This window comes from Eretmochelys imbricata, chromosome 11 (assembly GCF_965152235.1).
Source record: "Eretmochelys imbricata isolate rEreImb1 chromosome 11, rEreImb1.hap1, whole genome shotgun sequence".
Taxonomy (NCBI): domain Eukaryota; kingdom Metazoa; phylum Chordata; order Testudines; family Cheloniidae; genus Eretmochelys; species Eretmochelys imbricata.
This window is the reverse complement of record NC_135582.1, coordinates 33,511,064-33,532,580: the sequence shown is the minus strand read 5'-3', so window position 1 is coordinate 33,532,580 and position 21,517 is coordinate 33,511,064. Positions and strand designations below refer to the sequence as shown.

Sequence of the window (21,517 nt, the reverse complement as noted above, 5' to 3'; positions counted from 1 at the left end):
TGGTTTTGTAATGATTGTATTTCAAATTAAAGTTCAATGGTTTTAATTAAGGAAATGACTGAATAGGAAGTAAGTGTAACCATGAGTTTAGCCTTTAAAGGAAGATTTTTATAGAGAGAAATTTTGAACTTAAGTTTTCTCATTATACACATGTGCTGAACACATGCACACTCCTTTTATATGTATAAGACACTGATATTCAGACATTAGATTCAGATTGGTAAATCACAGCATTTTTACACTCATGTTAACAGTTACACAACTTCATTAATCAGATTTCAAACATACAGTAGTACATGGTACTCTGTTTATTACTGCAATAATTGTTTTTAAACAAAGATGGCTTCATTTGCAAATCCAACTGAGGGTATGTGTTCCACAGGACAGCTACAGTGGCTCAGCTGAGGTGCTGAAGCTGTGCCACTGTAGTGCTGTGGAGTAGATGCTTCCTGTATTGACGGAAGGGATTTTTCTATAGATGCTGGTAATCCACCTCTCCAAGGAGCAGTAGTGAATTGACGGAAGAATTATTCCATTGCCCTAGCTGTGTTTACAGTGTGGGGGTGTTAGGTTGACCTAACTAAGTCATGCAGGGTGCACAGTTTTTCACAGCCCTGAATGATGTAGGTTGATCTCATTTTTAGGTGTAGACCAGGTCTCAGATCTGAGGACAAAAGCCATGGGCATTTGCTAATGTATTTTTGAGATTTTCAAAAGGAGGCTGGATAGCCATCTGTCTTGGATGGTTTAGACACAACAAATCGTGCATCTTGGCAAGGGGTTAGACTAGATGACTGTTGCGATCCCTTCTTTAGTACTATGATTCTATGATTTATAGATGTGACATTCCAGTACTTAAAACTATAAGTAGGTGTTTACTTTCTGTTTTGACTGTGGTCAGAGCTGAGAGTTCAGTGAAAAGAGGATATACATTCACCACATGATTCTACCAGCTCTTCCAAATTACATTTTGATTAGTTTGATCAGCTACCAAATAAGCTTAATAGTACAGTAAATAGCATTAAATCCTGTACTTCACTTGAAATCTGGAGTTTCTCGGCATGAAAACATTATTTTTTTGCTTATTCGGTGCTTTTATTTTATGGTTCACAACTCTTGAAAGAAAATTTTAAAAGTAACAATTTAGTAGTCCACCACAAAATAACATCTGGAGCAATGTATCATAAAATAATTCCCATCATTAAGTGAGCTGCTAATTTCATGTAATCAGCACTGAGAATCAGGTAGTAGCTGGTAGTTAATGAGTTGTTGATTATTTAACAGTTTTATATTTTAACAAATCAATTGTTGTGAAATTGATTCAGTGCTTGAATTTTGACAGATTGATGTAATGCAAAATCACTAATTAACCAATTTTCATCAATTAAACCAACAGAATAATTGTACTGTGGAAGATAGAATACAGTATATTGATAGTAAGGTGATATAATTGTCTTAAATTGAAATGTTTGAGTAATACATGTTTCCATTAACCTTTTGGTAAATTGACAAATGGTGCAATTTGTTTTATTAAAGTCTTCAAAAGTAGTCTAAATTATTGACGTATATATTCTGAGGAATAGAGGCATCGTTCCTGGGGAAATGAACACACTCTTCACTGTCTGCTACATTGGTATAATGTTAAAATATTTCATCTGAAAATTGTTTCAAAAATGAGTTTTTTCTTTTGAGTGAATCTGCTCAAAGGAATTTCTGACAGGGCCTTAGCTTTCAGACAAAACTTTACCTTTTTTTGTTTAAAAAAATATTTTTCCATAGAGATCTAGCTGTGTTTGCATTTTAAGTAGTTATCCCTATCTCAGGTAATAGCTTCTTCAGTTTCCTGTTTTCTTTACATGAATTAAGAGCATTTGACCAAATTCATCTGTGGTCTAATATGTGTTTGAAGATAATTAGTAATCATGAATTACACCAGAAATTAATTTTGCATCCTTTTTTTATTCACTCTGGTCCAAATCCTGCAAAACCATGCACATAGAAATTGTGCTCACATGAGAAATCTTACGGTGTATCTTCACTTGGAAAAAAGGTGGGTTCTTACCTGGAGTTAGCTAGCACAAGGTAACATGAGGTAACACAAGTCAATTTGTAGTGTTCACATATACTAGCAGGTTGAATTAAAGACTATGGGGGAACCTAGGGTTTACCTTGACCTAATAACACATGTGAACACTACAGATTGACTTGTCACTAGGATTTTACCTCGTATTAGCTAACTTGAGTTAAGAATACACCTTTTTTCCTCATGTAGACAAAGGCTGTAGTATCTTCAAGACCACTCAGATGAACATATGCTTTAATTGTGTGCATGCTTAATTGTTTTGTGTGGTATATTGAGGACTGTTGGAATTGCAAGTGATCACTTCAAGAGTGTGTGTGTGCATATGGTGGTGGTAAGGGGTTTTCCTGGTCCTGCTTGCAAACTAAGGGACTCTGTAGTGAAGTGTCTGGGAGCAGCAGTCAGTCTGTAAACAGCTAGCTTATAGTAAAATAGGGTGAATTGTGTCTCACTGTTTTTACGGAGCAGCTTGTTTTGTCTCTCTCTGTTTTATGGCTCTGGTGTGTTAGCAATTTGATTTCTAAGAAATAAAGTCGTGTTACTTTGCAGCCTTCCAGCAAGAGTAGTTAGGTTTTTATCTAATTTTTCTGTGTGTATGCAGCGACCATAATGTCTTGCAGGATTAGGATCTCTCAGGAACTGGTCTTTCTGTGGAATGGAATAACAGCCTTGGTGAAAGTACAGTGGGTAGGAGGAATAATATACAAAGATCCCAGCCTTTTTTAGGTGTTTAACTTCCTTTTCATATTGTCTGGTTTATTGGGGCCCACAGTCCTGTTAAGATTCATCACAAAGTTCTGAAACTGGGGCTCTATTCATAAACCAATCTGAAATTTCTTGGATGTGAAATGTATTTTTCACTTTGTAGAAAAATGTGATTTATATAACCTCTCAGCTGACATGATCTGACATGATTTTTATGAATTCCTTTGCAAGTCAAAAATGCCTCCAGTGCAAGTTATAGTAATGAGACTGCCTGCTTTAAAATAGCTGATTATAATGCAAATATAAGAAGCACGTATGTTTGCTTTTCGAAGTTGGTAACCTCTCATAGTTTATAAAGTATGTCTCAGTATTACAGCACACAAGTTACCTGTGGGTGTACAAAACTCACCTGTTTTTCACAGCTTACTTCACCAGACACAATTGGATGTTGTTTTGGACTAGACTGTGACACACTAGATTACATTAATGACCTGAAAGACATAACATAGTCCAAAGCAGTGTGTGATTATGTAAACAGATTTTACAAACTCCCAAGCCATATCTTTTCAGTTATATTTACAATGTGGAGGGGTAAAATACTTATCTTTAATAGGATGGAAGGTGGTATTTATTGACTTTCACCTCTTGTTGGCACATCACCAGAAAAGGTATCACATAAACATAATCAACCAACTTTTAACCCTGGTATTACTCCATGGGCTTTATTGGAGTTGTGTCCAGTTACACCAGAGACGAACTTGATAAAGAAACATAGAAACTAATGTGTGCAAATGCAGATGTCTGGGCAGTTGCACAATTAAACACCATAGAGAAAATAGTTCAACTCTACCTGTCAGATACATTCCCTAGTTCTTCCCAGTAACAAACCCTAGAGTGACCCTATGGCCAGCTGCTGAAATCCTTATTGTTCTAGAGCAGCGGTTCTGAAACGTCATTGTATCACCACTCCTTTCTGACAACAAAAATTACTACACAACCTCAGGGTGGGGGGGAATGAATCCTGAGCCCACCCGAGCCCCACTGTCCGGGGGGGTGGGGGCAAAGCCCAAGAATTTCAGCCCGGGGCAGGGGGCCTGTAACCTGAGTCCGCTGCCTAGCACTGAAGCTGAAGCTCATGCCCCGCCACCCAGGGGTGAAGCCCTCAGGCTTTGGCTTCAGCCCCAGGCGGTAGGGCTCAGGCTTTGGCCCCAGGTGGCAGGGCTTGGGTTTCAGCTTTGGGCCTTCAGCCCCGGGCCCCAGCAAGTCTAACACCAGTCCTGGTGGCCCCATTAAAATGGGGTCACGACCCACTTTGATGTCCTGATCCACAGTTTGAGAACTGCTATTCTAGAGTTCCATAAAGTCTGAACAGTGTTTGCACTGAACTCCATGGACCGACATTTGGTAGTAAGCACTATGCTCAGAAATAACTGTAAGTCAGTGGATTGCTGGCAGTGGGACAGTGTGAAGGTCCTGTCACTGGCCCTGATGCAAGTCTCCTTTTGAGATCTTGGAATTGGGAGACCCCTTGCTGTGTGGAGTCCCAGGGAGGAGCTGTAACTGGCTAAGATAAAGAAGAGTTACTAAAGCAGTGGAGTATGTCAAAAACGTTCAGGTAATGGGCAAAAGTTCAGGCTTGTTCTTCCTTTTCCCAGACTAGCTCACCCAAACCTATCGTAGTACAACTTCACAATGGGGATGAGGTCAGATCATTGTAGCAACCTTAACTAGAAACTTCCTGACTTTTCTGGGGCCCAATTATATGTGCACTTGTAAAACTTAACTGTCTGCCATATCCTAGGATGAAAAATAAGAGCCCTGTATGAAATCCTGGCTCCTCTGGAGACAAGGGCAAGATTCCCATTGGCTGCTGCAGTGCCAGGATTTCACCCCATGTTCTACTTTAAATTTTTGCCCATTCTACTGATTTCAGTAGGGATTTCATGCACAGACCATTAAGTGATTTCAGTGGCAATTGATCAATAGAACTTTCAGAATCTGTTTAATAAAATAAATATAAAGCTTTATTGTGAACGTAAGTCAATTACTTCACCAAACTTTTTTCTGAAATACTTTCCCACAGTGATTTGCACTGTTGCCAGCTTGAGACACTTAATACAGAACAGCTAGTAAATAGCTTCGTGAAAACTAAGTCTCCTTAAATTGGTCCCTGAAATAAAGTGCTCCTCGTCATCTGTGATGAATTTAATGATTATTGAAGATAAATATTCACCTCGGAATTTAGAGTGACAGGAATTGAAATGATGGCTCTAATGAGGAACACTGTAAATAATTTTGCACATAAATGGCAATTTGTTTTCTTATGTCTACTGCACAACATCACCTCAGAATAATAAGTGGAAAAATGCAATCTTTGAAAGTAGTAATTGGTGTTGGAACTATTGGTTGGACTGATATTTAGTTCTTGTCATGGGAGTTGAGGGAGTGAATGGGTATGGGGGGATGGTAAAGAAATTCACTGCTAGTTATAGCTCTGAATGGTGGTAGCCAAAAATTGTTTTTAGTTGATAGCTGTTCAGCGGATTATGAAATAAGTTTGATGGCCTTCCTCCTTTTCACACAGCAGCTGACACTCACGGATACCTTCTTGGCAGCTTGGAGGCCAAGAGCTGGATCAGTACGTCAAACAAATATAACAGTACTTGGTTCCAGGAAACATTTTCTGAAATCACGGTTTTAGAAATTAGCAAGAGTCCGTGTTGGGACAAAGGCATAGTTGGGAAAGTGTCTTGATTTTTGTTTTTGATCTAAGATATCGATGTGAATACTATCATTGGTGGAGGGGGAAATTCTTCTCTCCAGTCTGCCATGTGGATCTTATGCAAGTTCAGAACAGGGGATAGTTATCGGAGAGGGCGTTACAGAGGAACCTTTTGCCCTTTATTTTCTTCAAGGTTTCTGCAAGCATGCAGCTTGGGGCTGGTGGCCTAGTGTTGCCATTAATGGCAATAATGTCCCATGTTCCTGTTTGTCACATGCTTGCTATTCTTTTGTATGCTATGCCATATTTTAAGTTACTCCTTTTTCTGCTTCTATTTCCTTTTTTTATAATGACCTATTTTGGCATAGCCACGTACATCCTATCATTATTGATTGCCAATCTTCTTCATTGTTTTATTAGAGAACTTGTTTCAGTTAAGAATAGTATTTAACTTTCATTCAAGGGTTTACAAACATCTTCACAACATCTCTGTGAATCAGTTAAGCACTTTCCCAATTTTATAGATACGAAAACTGAGCCACAGAGAGATTTAGGGCCACATTTTCAGAAGTTCTGAGCACTGAAATACCCCACTGGTGTCAGTCCACAGTCCCAGATACGAAAACAGTGACACAGAAGGGAATAAAATGCATAAGTTTTACTAACTCTCAGTTCCGTATTCTAACCACTAAATAACATTCCCTTTCTTTAGTATTGCTGACTATTTATTTTATCTTCAAACACATTTTGATTGTGAGTTTCTCTACATTTCTTTCTGTCTCTTCCTTATTTCTGAAGTTTCTAAGAAATAAATAAAACCCAGCCAGTTTGTAGTAGGAGAAAAATATTGGCTCACATGGTCCATCCTCTGCTGGAGCACCAGCATATGTAACCAAGCTTTGCTTTATGGAACACCTTTATTTTGATGCTTTACAAAGTATGCTTGGGAATTTCCAGATTTTCTCTCTTTTATTACCATCCTTAGTTTCAACATACTCGCTCTCTTCCCCCCCTCCCCCCCAATGTACAAAACAGTGAAGCAAATAATTATATCAGAGCAGCTGGGTATTTTAAGTCTTACCTCAAGTGTATGCAACTCTTGATGAAGTAATGAACTTGCACTGTTTTCACTGCTTTACTGATTAATATTACCTATATACTTTATCTCACTCCATCTTTATTACTTTGTTTTACAGTGAATCTGGATTCTTTTATACATTCCAACAAGTGTCTGGCATCATTATCATACCAATGGCAGAGTTGAGCTCTTTTGAGCCACTTTGGTTATTTTCACAAACCATGATTGGTTTTTGTCCTGTGTTGTCATTACCTAATTTGTCAAATATAAGCAACTTCCTTAGATTACTGTTGTATTATAATGCATTACAGTAATATCTTTCAGTCTTAAACTTCCCAGAATGTACAGCATATGATAAGCAAAGGGGCATTTGTTTTGACAGTGGAAATGCTCTTATGAAGTAATGTCTTGACCATAGCTTTCAAGAAATAAATAATACATACCATACCAGCACTTTGTAATATTATGGAATTAACAATAGATTGGATCATTCACTATATTCACATTATTTGCACTAATAATCAGTGAAGACAATCAGAAAAATTACTGATTTATGGTGTGATTTGCTTTTATATGTCCTTCATACAACATTTCACAAAACACAGAAGTCAGTCATATATTAAAATGGAAAGGTAGATTTTTAAGGGTAAATTTCAAAAGAAGAACCAACTCAGTGGCCAGAGCATTTCATATACACTAAATTTGGCAGCATTAATAAAAGAGTGAATATTACTCAGAGAGAGTTGCAGGGAAAAGACAGAATAGAGCTTTGGAACAGATGGGAAAAAGGGGAGTGGGAATCAGAGATTTAGGCTAGAGGAAGAACTTGTTTTGAAAAAGGAGATGAAATGGTAGGGTGGGATTTGAACTGGATTTCTGGATAGGTGAAGGTGACAACGAATGGGTGTGATATTAGTCGTAATACAGCATTTTTTAAAATTGAATTCAAAATTTAAATCTGGATATCTTACTGCAGCTGTTTGAGTCAGCCCTGGTGAAAATGGTTTCCCTGAAGAATCTGATCTGTCTTTACCTTTTGCTCTTGAATGTAGGAAGGAGGTTGCATTCTTACTTTTGACTATTTGACTTCTGTATATATTCCTGTGACTATTTTTGTAATGTTAGGAATATGTTCTTAAACAACTGTTTCTCATTCTCTTAGTTTTCTCTGTTTTGTATCTTTCTTCTGCCTCTTAGTAACTTTTAAGTTTTTTTGCAGAAATCATTGTTTTTTCAGTACGTCCTTCCTTTTCCCAAGAAAAATGTCATATTGTAGTTTATGAATAGAAGATGCTTTGCATGTTCATGACTTCAATTTCTTCCATGTTCTGCTGACCTCTCCCTCACTTTCTCATTTAGCAAAATATGATTGATTTATTTTTTCCTTTTGGTAATCCAGACACTTAACTTATGATACATAAAGCTTAAACAAAATCAATTAATTCTGAGATTATTTAACAGTCTCTAAAGCAGCTTTCCTTGTAATTTAGTTTGCTTTATTCCATGGGCCATATCTTAAGAGCAGGAGCAAGGAAAGCATTTAACAGTTTAGTGCTAAAGTTAAAGTCTGATTTTGTGTGATGCTGTGAGCTCTCTTGACAGCATTTCCCCTCCCAGGAAATGCTCAGCACCCCTAACATGCAGTTTGTTTTCATATCCCATCTAACATATTTTAAAGTGTTTCTTATTCATTGTTCTGCTTCTCAGCATCCTGCATGACCTGTTTTGTGTCACACACTGGAAGATCTTTACCCAGTGCTGTAAATTGACTCTGAGCATTCCTTTGTGTCAGTATGGCACACCCACTTTTAGATTTAGATGTCACTGTTCATGATATGTAGAATACAGTCAATTAAATTACAAGGAGAAACCTCTTTGGAGCAGCGCTGACTGCAGAAGTGATTACAGATTTTATCCTTTTGCTCAGTGGGTTGGGCTTTGTAAGTTGACACATACTGTGACAAAGGACCATGATGGTAGTGTAAACCAGGGTAAAATACTATTTTTAGGGTCACCGGTGCCCATGCCGCTAATACCTGTGACTTTCCCCAGTCACGTGACTTGATGTAGCAAATACAAGATTAGTGTCCCGTTGGTACGCTTACTTTGTTGGGGCCCTTGACACCAAAATTCTTCTCTGCAGTGGTTTAGCAGTGTGGCTGACTGGGTTCAGTAGAGTCCAAAGAACTCACAAGTGGGAGAAGGTGGTAAATCCCTTCACACAGGTTTAATATGCAGTATGTTATAAAATCCCCAAACCCTTATTCCCTGGCTTGAGAACACAGTTCAGGGAGTGGGGGTCCCCAAAACGAATTCCCTGACTGACTGACTAACAGGTGGTGCACTCACAAACTCCATGAATGATCCTCAGGTCCAGAGATGACTCTGGACTCCTCAGTCACTGCAGAGGGGCTGATCTCTGCTGGCAGAGATCCTCTTCAGGCAGGAATCAGGCTGCTTCGGTCCCAGGATTTCCCCTCACCACAAAGGGGTGCAGAGCTCAAAGTGCAGATTACACAACTGTTCTAAAATCCAAACTGTAGTCTCCTAGCCCAGCATCCAGGCACACTCACAACAGGCAACAGCCCTGAACTAGCAGACAGAGCAGAGCTGACCATGTGGTGACTGATCTCACCTAGGGAGCTGGAGGGCTAACTCAGCCTGGCTGGGGAAGTTTCCCAGCAAAACTCTACAAACTGGGAATCATCAGCAGAGAAGGAAGAGCCCAGCTGAGGGAACTTGCTTTCAGGTCCCTAGGGGCCAGTTCTCAGCGGGAACCCTGCATGCAGGCCTGGGGGGAGGGATAGCTCAGTGGTTTGAGCATTGGCCTGCTAAACCCCGGGTTTTGAGTTCAATCCTTGAGGGGGCTATTTAGGGATCTGGGCCTAAAATTGGGGATTGGTCCTACTTTGAGCAGGGGCTTGGACTAGATGACCTCCTGAGGTCCCTTCTGACCCTGATTCTATGATCTATTGGTTGCTGGGCAGACTCGGAGTTGCCTTGGCTCCCCCTCCCTACCAGGGACAGTGTGCCTCTCACTGAGCTACTCCGCAGACAGAGCCCCAGGAATCTAGGTAATCTCCTTGTGGGTTACACTCTCCTTGGGCAAAAGTTCTTGCCGTCCTCGGCAAGGGTCATTTAACCACAACACAAACATGCAAGGTCCTTTTCATCAGGTAATAATAGACATGGCTTAGTGGACAATAAATGTTATTTGCCAACAAGTAAGTATTGCCGTGTCCACATACTATATATGGTATATTAATTTAAAACAACATTAAATTGTTATTCTGTTTACATTAATAACATTCTTACTATATTGAAATGAATGACTTAACCTTGGAGTCTCCCTTGTTAAGTATCAGGCACAAACAATAATAGGCCACCCGCATCCATCTATTTACTAAGTGCAAAGGGACAGAGGCAGAGGTCCCTGGAACGTCATACGTGAGTTTCTGTACAGGTTTTCGCTCTCGTTCTGAATGTCAAAGTACAGGAGCTTCTTTATTCTGAGGGCTCTCAGCAGTAATAGCTGCAGGACAATCAATGATTTCTCTTTCTGCAGGTTGAATGGTTTTTCCCACATCCTCTGCAAGTGGACCCATACTAGCTGGTAAACCACTTGCCTCTTCAGGTGGTGCCAGCAGGCAGGGGTTATCATGCTGTATTGTTGGCAGATGGGATACAAATGGTGCAGCTTCAGGGTTAAGTATTTGAGCTAGAGGAGGCCCAGATTCTCTCTCTGTAACAGTTTCTACCTCACGTAACAGCTCATGAAGCATAGGAGATGTGGAAGAAAACTCAGTTTTCACTCTTAGGTTATTTGCAACAAGTCAGAGACAATTTATTTATGCAATTGCAGGGAAGACAGCAATTAGACAGAAAAGGAGTACTTGTGGCACCTTAGAGACTAACCAATTTATTTGAGCATGAGCTTTCGTGAGCTACAGCTCACTTCATCGGTTTGTGAATACAGACTAACACGGCGGTTACTCTGAAACCTGTCAATGAGACAGAGTGTCTGTCCTTAGGCAAGTCTTCAAAGTACAAACAATATAAAGCAATATTTATACCCTTTTGTTACATATAGCTGTGTCCTGTTTATACATTTTTCTTCCCATTATCTTAGTCAACATTGCATTCCAATCTTATCTTAAAGCAAGGTCCCTTGTAGTTTTCCCATCCACCTCGCACAAACTCTGCTTCTGCAAATCTCGCGTTATTAGGGTTAAGGTTGGCCTGTTTCTTGCTCTGTCTCTTAACCAAACTAAACTAACTGCACACAAATCCTCTCTTCCCTTTCACGCTTCTACAGAGGCGTTAGATAATAGGGGAAGAATTTCTCCTCACAGCTACTCTGTGAATGAGGATCATTTTCTCCAGGGGAGGTTAAAGACTTGCTGTCTGCCTTGCCAGCAGATTCAAGTTGTGCAGTAAGGCTTCTTTCTGCAGGAACTTGCTTCCATAGTCTTGAACGAGTAATGGGTGGCATTAATTGTTCTCTTCACCTATTAACTGCCCTGCTGGCAAGAGGTGGTTTCGGTGAATAGTCTTAAACATTTTTTCCATTTTCCATCCTAAGGCGGTACACAGGAAAGTCTGGTAGCTTATCAACCACTATGTAGGAGTTTGTATTCCACCAGTCAGCTAATTTGTGCTTTCCAGTGAGACCTAGATTTTGGATTAAGACTCTGTCTCCTACCTGCAGATCCTGTTCACGGACCCGACTGTCACATCTCTGCTTGTTGGCAAGGTTGCTTTTTCTGGCTGCTTGAGAGGCCAGTTTGTAAGCTTTCTGCAAGTCACGTCTAAGACTCTGAATGTACTGGAGATACCTTTTTTTTGCTAGCTTCATCAGAGGATATCCCGAAACATAAGTCAATTGGTAGCCTTGCTTCTCTACCAAACATTAAATAATAACGCGAAAAGCCAGTGGACTCATTTTTAGTGCAGTTATAAGCATGGACAAGGTAACTGACATGGCTCACTCCATCTGATCTTTTGGGATGGATGCAGAGTTCCCAACATGTTTTGCAAAGTCTGGTTGAATCTCTCTGGTTGTGGATCTCCCTGAGGATGGTAAGGAGTGGCTCTGGACTTCCTTATTCCCAGGGTTTTTGTCAGTTCGTAAATTACCGGTAGTCTGCTTTCAAAATCTCTTCCCTGGTCGGAATGGATTCAGGCAGGGAAACCATAATGTATAAAGAATTTATCCCATAAAATTTTGGCCACTGTACTGACTTTTTGGTCTTTTGTGGGATATGCTTGGGAATACCTTGTAAAATGGTCAGTAACTACCAATATACTGGAGTGTTTTTTTCTATCAGGCTCCGACAACAAAAGTCAATGCACATGAATTGCATGGGTGCATCTGTAGCGATGTTCACCACAGATGCTGCCTTTTGTGGCAGGGTCTTCCGCTTAACAAAAGAGCACCATTTGCAGTGGTTTTCCACAGATGCTGTCATTTTGGGCCAATAAAACCGGTCTTTGACCAATTCCAAAGTCTTGTCTATCCCCCAAATAACCATGGTCATCGTGCAAAGACTTCAACACCATCTCCTGGTATTCCCAGGGTAAGACCAGTTCTTTTCGCACATGGCCCCTTATAGTCTGGATGTTCCGGAATAATCACTAAACGATCCCACTCTTTTAGGAGAAGAATTGTGCCGGGGGCAAAGTTAGCCTTGGAGATGGGTTTTTTACCCTTTTCCACAGCTTCCAGCATAGGCCCAATGTCTGAATCTTTCCACTGAGCTCTTCTCAATTCAGTCGGAGTTATCTGGGGCAATTCAAAAGTCTTTAGCCCAACAAGGTTTGCATAAATTGTGGGTATAGCCTTGTCAGATAACCCCAGGGTGTCAGCATATCTTTCCTCATTTATATAATGGGACTGCAGTTTTCCTATTATGGTCTTGCAGGTGGCACAAATAGCAGGAGAAGGTATTTCCATCCACTCAGACTCTTCCTCGAGTGGGTTATGAGGGTGAAGGGACAGTGCATCTGCATTGGTTTGACCCGATCGGTACTGCAGCTTAAAGTCATAAGCAACCAAAGCAGCCATCCATCGCTGACCAGTAGCATCTAGTTTAGCTGTGGCCTGCACATAAGTAAGTGGGTTATTATCTGTTTTTCTACAAAGGTCGCTCCGTATAGATGATCATGAAGTTTGTCCACAACAGCCCATTTGAGAGCTAAAAACTGAAGTTTGTGCACGGGTTAGTGTCTTTCAATGCAGTCAGCCCTTGACTGACAAAGGCCACGGGTTTCCACTGATTCTCATAATTTTGATAGAGAACTGCTCCTAATCCATCAAGACTGGCATCTACATGCAGTTCATAGGGCTTGGTAGGGTCTGCAAAGGTTAACACAGGTGCAGTGGTGACATTCTCAATAAGGGCATGGAAAGTGTTGTTGCATTCCTCAGTCCAACGGTCCCCAAAGGGTTCATTCACCTTGAAATACCTCTCAGGAGGACTCACAAGCTTATGTTGGGGTGTTCTCTTCCATGTTGGGGGGTATCCCCTTGTAAAATTGGTGAGTGGTCTCACAATGGAGGAGTAATTTTTTACAAATCGGTGGTAATAACCACAGAAGCCTAGGAAAAATTGTAAAGCTTTCAGGTCTTTGGGTATAGGCCAGGTGGTTAATGCCTCAAGCTTCTCTGAGTCAGTCGCCACACCTTCTGCTGACACAATATGGCTACATATTTTACTCGGGTCTGACAAAATTGACATTTGTCAAGTGACAGTTTCAACCCACTAGCTTCCAGGCGGTCTAACACTTTCATTAGTCGAGCTTCATGCTCTTCCAGAGTTTTCCCCAAAACAATGAAGTCATCCAAATACACCAGCACTTCTAAGAAATTCATATCCGGCACTGTCTTCTCCATCAAACACTGGAATGTAGCAGGAGCTCCCAAGATACCTTGGGGCATCCTCTCAAACTGGTAGAATCCCAAAGGGCAAATGAAAGCTGTTTTCTCTTGTCTTCAGAGCTGATCGGGATCTGGTAGTAGCCGCTTCATAAATCTCAGACGGAGAACCATCTGCTTCCTGCTAGGCAAGCTAAGGCATCATCTACCCTGGGTACAGTGTATTGATCTGGGATTGTCCTTTTATTCAGTGTGCGATAGTTCACACACATGCATACAGTCCCATTTTTCTTCCGCACCACCACAATGGGGAATGCATAGGGGCTTCAGGATTTAGAAATTATTCCTGCTTCCAGTAGTTCTTGGATATGCTTTCTCACATCCTCAATGTCTGCAGGTGCCAGTCTTCGGGACCTCTCCCTAAAAGGCCTGTCATCTGCCAAATGAATGGTGTGTTCCTCGTTAATGGCATACTCCACATCCTATTCCTCAGTGGAAAACACATCCGGTCTCTCACTTAGCTGTTTTTTCAACCAGTCATTCCAACTGGGAGACATAGGAGAATCACCAGAATTACAAAGATCAGGATCCAATGCCTTACAGGGCTTTCTGCCTGCAGTTGCAGGGCTCACAACACTCTCTACCCTATACAATCATGCTAACACCGTTCCTTTCCTGATGGCTATCGATGGTTGTTTTCATTTCTTACTCTTACCATAATGCCAGCTTCCTCCATCTGTAGTAAGGACAGTAAACCTCTCTGAACCATCAGACCACTAGGGAAGTTATCTCCAGCAGAGGACACCATCATCACTGTATGAGGAAGGCTGCAACTGTGCTTCTCAAGTTTTCTTCTCAAGTCAATCTCACCATGTGGGGGTATGGACAAAACAGCTTTGGATACTCATACAACTTTCCCTAGTGACTCATCAACAGAGCTATCGTGGTCATAATGCATTGTGGATGAGCCCAGGGTTGGCTCTTGCCAGGGAGGGCGAAACCATGCCTGGGGTCTTCTGGCCCAAACGACCACAAAGAGTGGCCAAAGACTGGAACATGTTGCTGTTGATTGCAATCAGTATGGGAATGCCATCAGAATTTTGCGTCTCAGGACAAATCAAAGCCAGAGTATCACAATCCTGGAAACATCCAGCCAGTTCTGCAGAAAAACTTAGAGTCACTAATACATATCCATCGTACAGGTAACTAGCATTGCTAAGGTCCCATATTGCCAATCCCTCTAGAGCAGGGGTCAGCAACCTTTCAGAAGTGGTGTGCCGCGTCTTCATTTATTCACTCTAATTTAAGGTTTTGCGTGCCAGTAATACATTTTAACATTTTTAGAAGGTCTCTTTCTATAAGTCTATAATATATAACCAAACTATTGTTTTATGTAAAGTAAATAAGGTTTTTAAAATGTTTAAGAAGCTTCATTTAAAATTAAATTAAAATGCAGAGCCCCACCCGAACCGGTGGCCAGGACCCGGGCAGTGTGAGTGCCACTGAAAATCAGTTCGCATGCTGCAGGTTGCCTACCCCTGCTCTAGAGGCTAGATCTTCACTTGAAGCAGGAATTGCTGATGGAATTCTCTAGTAATGATGGTGACCTGAGATCCACTGTCCAGCAAGGCCCTACAAGGAATCCCTTCTACCATCACATTAACTACTGCTGTTGGGCCTATCAATCCCTCTGGGAATGGGCTCCAGGAAGGCTGTTCATAACACAACTTAGTGGAGCTCTGACTGTAATGGCTCCAGTATGTTCCATTACTGGGATCCTTGGGAGTTTCCCTGTAGCTCCCTTTTTCGTTGTGCTACCTTCTTTTCGTTCCTCGGGTTGTCACACTGGGTGGCAATGTACCTTTCCTCACCACATTGGTAGCAGAATCTCTTGTTCCTTGGGAGGGTCGCCAAGGTTTTATTTACAGGTTCTCTGTTGTGGTCCCCTCTCCCTGGGCAAAAGGAAGGGTACTTTCTTTCTGTCAAAGTTGGTGGAAGAATTTCACTAGGTGACCCCTGAGGCATCTTACTTGTCATAAATTCAGTGAGCTGTGCTGTCAAAGTTTTAAGCTGTTGATGGAGGTCCTCAGTGGTGGACAGACAAGGGTCATCCTTCAGTTTGTTAGGAGCAACGGTCCTACTTACTGAGATCTTATTCCTCTCTCTAATAGTTCTCTTTTCCTCCTCCTCCCGGACTTCTCACAGCAATTGATGGAATTCTGGAGGACTGTCCAATCGGTCTACAAGTTGCAGCTTCATAATTAGAAAGTCATCATAAATGGCACCTCGTATGATCTGTTCTAGTTGTACTCTGTTCCTTGCTCCTCTCGGTGCCTTTATGGCGGATGCACAGTTGAAGGGATGGTTCCAATCTGTGAAGATAGAAAGATAGTTTTTTACCTGGCTGTTGGTAACAGGACCGAAATTGAAAGTAGCGGTCTTCCCCTGTCTCTAGGCTCCCAAAGGCATCCTCCATCGCTGAGAGATAGTCATCAACAGTGGCAACAGGCTTGCTGGCTTTCAATGCACATTCCCTGCAGGTCCTCGCAGGCTTTCTGCCACACGTTTCCTCTTTTCAGCCTCACTACATTGCCATTCCTGCATCATCCGATTTAGTTGATGCCTCCAAGTGTCATAGTTATCTTCCCCTACAGGCACTGGTTTAATGCCTGAAAAGAACTTCAGCTTTCTGTAAGGGCCCAATTCATATACTGTCTTTATGGACTCTCCTATGGCTTGTCTCATAGCAAAAATTATTTGGTCCGTAGACCTGGGAGGAGGTACAGGATTATTTCCCAAAAGAGTCCTTAATTCAGTCATGGTCGTCCCTTCCTTCCTAAGAAAGTCCCCCAATTTGGACTGAAAATTGATGGTTTCAGATGGTGGGGAAGATGGGGAGGGAAAATGTGATTGTGCTTGTGTGGTTACCTTCTATCCTTCCTTCTCTCCATCTGGTAGAATTACATGGAGGATCACTACAGTAGACAATATAATCTTGCCCTCTACAAGAAGGGATAAAGTAGCTTCCCCTTTTGCTTGCATATGACTCCGAACCACACAGGTTCCCCATTCTCTAACATTAGCAATCTCATCTTCAATTTGTCTAACTTCCCATTCAGTGGGTACATTAGTGAGCAGGAAGTGGCATTCAGGGTCACCTTCCTCCAGCTCACACCAAGTTACAAGCCTCTTCTGGCAATCCATACTGGGAATTTACTTAATTTCCCAGGAAGACAGCAGGGGTGTATATAAGGTCTGAGTTTAAAAGACGGGATCCCAGTGGTGCCTCCAATGTAGTGCCCTCTCTCCATCCGGTTACTTTCTTTAATGCCAGTCTGCTTACAGGTTTTGATGGACAGGTCTGGGTTTTTCTGGATCCCGCCACCCACTCAGCAGAGTGTATCTTCTTTATTTTTTCCGATGAATTATTTGGTGGCCTCCACCCCCCTCGCTCCTTCCTGGCAGGGTCTCCAGGGCAGCTTGGGTGGAAAATTCTAACCACAGAGTAATCCCCACTTACTTGCCAGATAGTTGGAGACTTCCAAGAAATAACACAAACACATACAATATATTCAACACAATAATTATATTAAACAGGAGACAAATATAACATAACAGGGAAAAACACTATTTTTAGGTTCACCGGCGCCCACACTGCCAATACCTGTGACTTTTCCTAGTCACATGACTTGACGTAGCAAATGTAAGATTAGTGTGCCGTTGGTACACGTACTTTGTTGGGGCCCTTGATGACCTATGACACCAAAATTCTTTTCTGCAGTGGTTTAGCACTGTGGCTGACTGGGTTCAGTAGAGCCCAAGGGACTCACAAGTGGGAGAAGGTGGTAAGTTCCTCCACACTTGAAACAGGCAGCAGGTTATAAAATCCCCAAACCCTTCCTCCCTGGCTTGAGGACACAGTTCAGGGAGTAGGAGGTCCCCAAAATGAATTCTCTGACTTACTGAGTAAAAGATGGTGCATTCACAAACTCCATGAATGATCCTCAGGTCCAGAGATGACTCTGGACTCCTCAGTCACTGCAGAGGGGCTGATCTCTGCTGGCAGAGATCCTCTTCAGGCAGGAATCAGGCTGTTCTGGTCCCAGGATTTCCTCTCACCACAAAGGGGTGTAGGGCTCAAGGTGCAGATTACACAACTGTACTAAAATCCAAACTGTAGTCTCCTAGCCCAGCATCCAGGCACACTCACAGCAGGCAGCAACCTGAACTAGCAGACAGGACAGAGCTGACCACGTGGTGACTGGTCTCATCTAGGGAGCTGGAGGGCTAACTCAGCCTGGCTGGGGAAGTTTCCCAGCAAAACTCTACAAACTGGGAATCATCAGCGGAGAAGGAAGAGCCCAGCTGAGGGATCTTGCTTTCAGGTCCCTAGGGGCCAGTTCTCAGCAGGAACCCTGCATGCAGGCCTGAGACTCACCAGCTCCCCACACAACCAGTCCTGCCCTTGCCCTGGCTGGCTCCAGAATGACTAAAAAATGTCTTCTCCTCTTTCCTGAACTCCCTGGGTGAGGCATCTCACTCCCTATTGGTTGCCAGGCAGACTCTGAGTTTGCCTTGGCTCCCTCTCCCTACCAGGGACAGTGTTCCTCTCCCATTCTGCCAGCAGACAGAGCCCCAGGAATCTAGGTAATCTCCTTGGGAGTTACAGTAGAAAGACCCAACTGGAAGGGGAGAGTACAAAGTGCTCATAACCTTCCCTGCACCAGGGGTGTGTTTAGGCAGCCCCCCAAATGGGTGGCACTGGCTCACGAGGGGACATGGCCAGGGCAGCTGGCAGAATGCATGAATTCAGAACATCCAGACTAGGCTCTAGAAGCCCCTAGCGGAAACTAAAGTTACCCTACTAAAACAGAACCTTCTAGGGAGGGAGGTGGTAGAAACAGTAACTGTCCCACCACAGCAGTGAATGACCCTTGATGGAGGGTTTCCACAGAGTTTATTTAGCTTTGTGTAAATTAAGAAACCAGGGGTTTGATTTGAATCATGAAGCTGTGATTTATGGATGTGGAACTGTTTACAGAATAAGGGTTTGGTTTCACCAATCTGCTGTTTGCTGAGATTGATGGTAATTACTTGGAAGCTTCCAAATTTTCCAGATATTCTCTAGCTCCTTTGAAGGCTTCCTGTTGCTGTCTAAATCTTCAGATACCCTTTAGTGGTATGCTCAACTCAGATCTGGCCTTAATTTATCTACAAATACGCATCTTTAACTGTCTCTGAACAATAAACATGCAATGCATGAAGATTTTAACCACAAAATATAACTAGCTCTGCTCTGCAAGCCACCTTCTTTTTTGACTGAGCAACTCCTGCTAGTTAAAGAAACTGTCAAAATATTAATCCAGGTACCTTTAGAACCTCCATGCTTACCAGTACTCCTCAAAAACAAACTGAAGTACATATTTATAACTTTAACCAGGAAGGTACCTGCATACTAGTACATAGGTTCACATCTGTTATAACACAATTAATATGCATTTCCTTGACAAATGTGATTTAAATTTCCACTTCTGTATACATTTCAAAGAGTCTGTTTCAATATTTTTACTCTTAGCGGGGTAAGACTGAGGGTCTTATCTGCAAACATGTAATGATCCTTTTATCCTAGAAAAGATGTAGGGAAAGTGCTTAGTAAAATCCTAAACCTATATAACACCTTCCCTCCCAGAAGGTACTGTCGAGCCTTATTAGTCTTCTCTCTCTCTCATGCACACTCACTCCCACACACAGAAATCACTTCACCCACCATCACATCACTAAAATGCCACTACCGGCTCTGGGGTAGAACATAGCTATTGTTTAACAGCACACAAGGCAAGACTGTTTCATAATTTAGGGCAAGAATTGAGGAAGATTACCTTATCCATTTGGATATGCAGGGAGGATTTTGGTAGGCTGAATGCTACTTTGGCCAGGACATCAAGGCTAACACACTTTCTCCTCTGAAAATGCCATTGCAAATCTCCTTTAAACAAAAGCATAAATAAAACAAATATCTCTTGAGGGTGATATTTTCTATCAAATTTTCACTGAATGGTTTAATGTTACATGTTTTATACCACAAATGTTAGAAAAACAGAGTATGTATTGTCCATGAAAAAACATGTGCCACATGGTGAATCCACGAAAGGGAAATCCACATCCTCTCTAAAGAATAGCAACCTGGGGATGAAAGTGCAGAGTTCCTCCTTTTAGAGTTCCCTTTTGAAATGTTCTTAAATCTTTTAATTCCTGTAATGGTGTCTAACTACCACAGTGATTGGTGCCTTAAAAATACCTGTGATGGAATAGGAAATGTCTACATCCTGCCAGTTTTTAATTGTATTGGGAAAAAAGGGAAAAGTAAAGTTCCTCAGAATCCTTTGTCATCTGGGGGGGAAGATATCAATTCCCATGTCTCCTATCCCCAAAGTCATTTTGTAAGAGTAGAGGATTCGTGAAGATCTTTCTCACTTTTGTTGACTATTAGAAGACTATGCTGCCAGTACTGTGCAGTTCTTCTATTGCCTTAGAAATACTAATTCAAAGCATGCAGAATTAAGATTGCATGTGCACATACCACACGCTGGGCATGGTTTTTGACTAGCTCTGAACAGTTATTCAAAGGTCAGGTTTAACATGGAACGTAACTGTGGATGAGTTTTTAGGTGCTGTGTGGGGTTTTTTTGTATTTTGGCGGTGTTTACTGGTACACAGATAACAATTCTGCCAAGCAGCACTGCTTTCTCACTGTTCGCTATACTAGAATAGGCTGTTGTCTAGGGCAGCAAAATGCAACGGCACGAAAATATTTAGTGACTGCTTATTGCAAAAAGTAACTGAAGGTTGAGAGGGGTGGACATTTTCCAAGTTGCTACCAGCACCAAACACTCTAGAGCTGGCATAGCTGTTCTGGGATGCAGCTCAACATTTCACTGGTGAACCAAGTGGCAAATCTATGTTTCTTTCCAGCAATCTATGTTCCCAATCAATTTTTGGAGTGAGTGCTTACTATCAAAGAGAATTTAAAAATACCAAAGGAAACCTTGGAACTAGGTGTCCTCAGTGGAAGGTCCTCTTACAGAGTCACCTGTATGAAATTACAGAGTTGAACAAAGTCTAATTTTATTTTATAGATGAGACTGCTAGTTATAACCAATGATGGGTACACAACAAAAAGGGTTCAGAGTTCTACGTAACACATCTAAAATTTGGAAGGCAGTTGCAGCCCTTTCCCTCAACAAACCTGAGGAATCTAATTTTCCGGTAACTGCAAAACTTCCCAAGGCCCTAAATTTTGGCAGAAAAATGGGATTTCCCTCCAACTTCAAAAAAGCTTATTCGGAGGAATTGGTGAGATTTAGGATGGATGAACTCCCTAAAACTGTGCTAGCCATCTCAGACTATAAGGCTAGACTTTGGACTTTATGACTTTTGTTCCTTGTTCAGGCCATGAGGGACAATTCAGTTGATTTCACACAGGCAAAATCAACTTGTGTAAGGCAGAGTCATGTATTTTGAATTAAATCCTATCGCTACTGAAATCATTGGCAAAATTCCTATTGACTACAGGGTTCGGTCCTTTTGAAAAGTAAATTTGCAATCTCTCTCTGACCTTGTGTATGTGTGAGAAGGGGATCAGATATTTGAAGAGATGTACACAAGTTGCAAAGTTCTGAACTAGATTTCTGACTATGGTGGCGTCTCACCCCAAAGTCCTGGGTGTTTAGATCCAGAGTTTTGAGCTGCTGGAAAATTCCAGAGCCAGATGCTGGTTTTCAAACCCCCGGCCACGTGAGAAGTCACCCCCTTCTGATCCACTGAACGAGTTTCGATCCATTCTCGATTTGCACCTGGTTTCCACCTTGGTCTAGAGGTCGAGCATGCAGAACCTCAGGGTGGCCGGTTCTGACCCCATCTCCCCCTGCGCTTGTGCGGCTGAACTGTGCGTCCGGGCCAGGGCTGCCCAGCTCTGTCGAAGGCGCAGCTGTGGGGGGAGGTGCTTTGCTGCTGGCCCTGCAGAGTAAAGGACTAGAGTAGACAGCTGCTGGCTGCATA

The 21,517-nt window shown here is 42.0% G+C and overlaps 1 protein-coding gene across 4 annotated transcripts in view; it reads left to right on the top strand.

Annotated features, from left to right (window-relative positions):
• Positions 1-21,517, top strand: part of RBMS1 (RNA binding motif single stranded interacting protein 1) — a 209,330-nt gene that overhangs the window by 49,675 nt on the left and 138,138 nt on the right. The gene's annotated exons all lie outside the window — the stretch shown is intronic.